Here is a 3787-nt window from a genome sequence, read left to right on the forward strand (position 1 = left end):
ATGGCTAACTGACATATGAAAAAATGCTCATGCTCCCTAGCAATAGGGAAGCACAAATAAAAATCACATTGAGTTTCCATCACGCCAGGACCCCTTATAGGTGCCTATTCTAATCCCAGCAGCCCCCGATACAAATCCAGCTCCCTGCTTGCAGCCTGGGAAAGCAGTAGAAGGTGGCCCAAAGCCTTGGGACCCTGCACCCACTTGGGAGACCAGGAAGACTCTGAGCTCCTGGCTTCAGATTGGCACAGCTCTGGTCCTTGTGGCTGTTCGGGGAGTGAATCATTGGGCAGAAGATCTTCTCTGTCTCTCCTTCTCCCTGTATATCTGACTTTTTAATAAAAATAAAAAATAAAAAAATCATGTATATGATTTCTTTGTGGATTTCCTTTTTTTCGATTAGTAAACTTTTTTATGGATACCTATACTTTCATAGTAGCTTAAAAATTAAATTGTATACTTTTTATTAACTTGAAAAGCAGAGATCGTCTTCACTTGCCTCGCCTACCCCACAGTCACAAACATAATAAGAGGGAGAAACAAGAATATTTCATCAGCTGATTCACTCCCCATAGACCTACAACTGCCATGGCTGAAACCAATAGAAGGTAGGAGCCTGAAGCTCAATAGAAAGACTCCTACCAGGGCAAGAGGGACCTGATTGTGTATCGACTCCAAGGGTGTGCATTAGTAAGAAGCTGGGGTCTGCAGTAGAGGCAGGATTTGGACCCAGGTTTACTGAAGAACTGGAACAACACAGAGAAGATTAGTATGACCCTTATTTAAGGATGATGATAAATGAAGAGATCCAAAATTTTAAAATATAAAAAAAGAACTATTGCTTTTAATTTTTTTTGGTTTATTAAAAAAGAAGAGTAAGAAATAATAAGTACTACTCTTTAAAACAAAGGAGTTTGTGAAGTACTTAGGACATTCTTTTATTGATGTTCCTTAAAAAATAGAAAGTATTTTGTATGAGTTAAATTTTGTGGGTTCAAGAGAAAACGTAATTGTTGAACCATTTGTATTCCTTAAAAATTAGCTCTGTCAGCAGGGCACATCACTCATAAAACCACTGTTCTCTAGCTCTAATAGCCCCTTCACACCTGAGAACCAGGAAGGGAGGGGGTGGAGCCGGAAGGGGGAATATGGGCAGGAGCTCCCCTGCTGGTCAGCTACTCCCACTGGAGAGCATGAGCTGCCATGGGAACAGACCAGACTAAGCAAGGCTACAACACCTGTGGGCCTCATGTGGACTACATCAGGGAAAAGCCAGGCTGGGCTGATTGTTCCTATTGTTGCAAACTAAAATTAGAGTGGGTGAGGGTTGGTTGGGGTTAGTCCAGCATCAGCTGGCAGAAGCTGGCACTGGGGGCTAATTCTCTCAAGTTAAACCATAGAGCCACCTGGAGAGTGCATAATCTGGGAGTGGGAGAAGCCTGGGAGGGAAATAGTGGATTCCTCCAGCTTGGGTTACCACTCCCACTGGAGAGCACGAAAACCAGGGCAGGGGCTGGAGTGGCTAGACAGAGAAGCACCAACAACATCCGTGAGGGCTGGTTAGTTGAGCTGGTTAGATGGAACTAAGCTTTAATACCCATTCACATGTATGAGAGCCAAACGGTATGTAGGACAGACTGGACTAGTCTGCTACACATACTGGCAAACCAAGGTAGGGGGCTAGCCTGGTGGGGTTATTGTAGGTTGTTCCGATTAGGCTGCAGCTCCCACTTGTCTGCATGAGGGCCGAGCGTGTGCTGGGCAGAAGCAGGCTGGATTGCAACACCCATTGGTCCCAGTGGAAGTCAGGGCTGGAAACAACCAATGCAGCAGTTGCAACCACCAGCTGATCAAGGCGATGGTCTGTGGCGGGCCCTGTACTTGCTAGCGCATGCAAGAATCTGGTCTGGAAACACCTCAGACAAAGTTTCTTTGGGGATTCCCCCCAATCGAACTGCCGGACTCAAAACCCTAACCATAAGACAGAGGACAGAACAAGTCAATTAACCACCTCAGCTATATGTTGGCAGTGAAAAACTGGGCAAACAGAGACTTTAAGATGGACTATGTCAACCAGTGGATTCTGCAGCGATTTCTTCATGCTTGGAATGGCGAGAATGGCAGCAATTTGTAACTGTTGAACTATCAAAACCACTTGAGCAAGACCCTCGGAGCATGCCCCACATCAGGGTGGGTGGGAGACTGGGTAGGGCTTCTCCCTTAATATCCCCCTTTACCTCAGATACATGATGGAAACAATATGGAAATATTAGTCTTACCCACTTCCCTGTAGCCCTTGAACCTTTTTACCCTAATTAACTATGTAAAGATGGTCAAAAATATAATAAAAATGGAAAAAGTTAATAGCAACCGCTTCTACAGAAGACTGCTCTGTGAGGACTTCCTACCTAAGAACCTTCAATGGCAGAAATGTGGCATGTAGCATTCTAGTGCATTTAGGGGGAAAAAAAGAAAAGAAAAAAAGTAGTTGCAAAATCTGCTGAAGAATGATATCTTTGATTCTAAATCTAACAGGCAAATTACAAATGCAAAAATATGGCATATATTAGTTTAAATTGAAATAGCAAATGTGATTTTAAAGAAATCAGTTTTCCACGGCAGCGCATTTCCTGAGTTGAGCTTTTGGGGTTTGCTGCATTGCTGTTTGTGGAGGATGAGGTGTTTTGGGGCCTCCTCTGCCATATTATCACATTAAACATCATTCATAGCTTGATGTTTTACTCTTCACAATGAGAATGTCAATAATGACATTTCAGTTTGAGAAACATGCTTAAATTTGCAGAAAACCAAATGTACCAAGCATTTCTATGCTGTATCTGTATCTGTATCGGCATTAAGTTGGAAGCATGCAGCACTGTGCTGTTAAGCCTCTTGTCTCGCCTTTTCAGCTCCCAGAGTGTGTTTTTTAAAGAGCTAGCAGGCTATGCCTTTGGTGAGAATGGATCTCTACCTAGAGTCTGAGGTCTTGGTAAATCTAGACTGGGCAAACGAGAAGACTACTTCCCCTCTTCAATGATATCTCTGGGCTATTGCAGAAGAGTTTCTCCTTTTAGACTTAACATTATCTTCATTGGTACTCAAAATTGCTAAGCTTTCTCTTTTCTTCAGAGAACAGAGAAAAATACATACTGGAGATTTTATATAGGCGTCAAGATATGATTTACGATGCATCCGTCTCATTTCTGAGCAACTGAAGTCTAGGCCATGCTTATGATTGCAGCCCTGCTAATGTGCACTCTGGGAGCAACAGTGGTGGACTGCAGTGTTTGGTCCTTGTCAAGAGACCAAGTTTGAGTTCTGGACTCTTGGCTTTAGCTTGTTCCAACTATGGCTCTAGCGGGCTTTTGGAGAGTGAACAGCAAAACCATTTCTCTACCTTCCAGATACAATTAAAAAAATAAACAAACACCCAAGTATATTCAGGTACCAAAACCCACACTAATCAGAGACTGATGATCTGAGAGTGGGTAGGTCCAGTGACTTGTATATCTAGGGCACTAGGTCACGGGGACTTGGCAAGCAAAGCATATGTCGTTCTTGAGTGTAATAATGCATTAATATTACATGGGCCATTTTCTCCCATGTCTGTTTTGCTTACTTTCAGAAGTAGCTTTGTGGTGACACAGTAGCCTGTTCACCACCTTCTTTTCAGACATTCTCCTGAGGCTGAGGCAGCCTTGCATCCATTCTTAGCTGGGTGGTGAGGCTTGTGTTGCAACTTCCGAAGTAAGAACCCACTTGTAAAATGATCTCTGGGTTCTCAGAT

The 3787-nt window shown here is 43.3% G+C and overlaps 1 pseudogene; it reads left to right on the top strand.

The window, feature by feature from the left end:
• Window positions 1–721: 721 nt before the first annotated feature.
• Window positions 722–818, top strand: LOC118758037 (U6 spliceosomal RNA; annotated as a pseudogene).
• The last annotated feature ends 2969 nt before the right edge of the window (window positions 819–3787 follow it).

This window comes from Ochotona princeps, chromosome 12 (assembly GCF_030435755.1).
Source record: "Ochotona princeps isolate mOchPri1 chromosome 12, mOchPri1.hap1, whole genome shotgun sequence".
NCBI lineage: Eukaryota > Metazoa > Chordata > Mammalia > Lagomorpha > Ochotonidae > Ochotona > Ochotona princeps.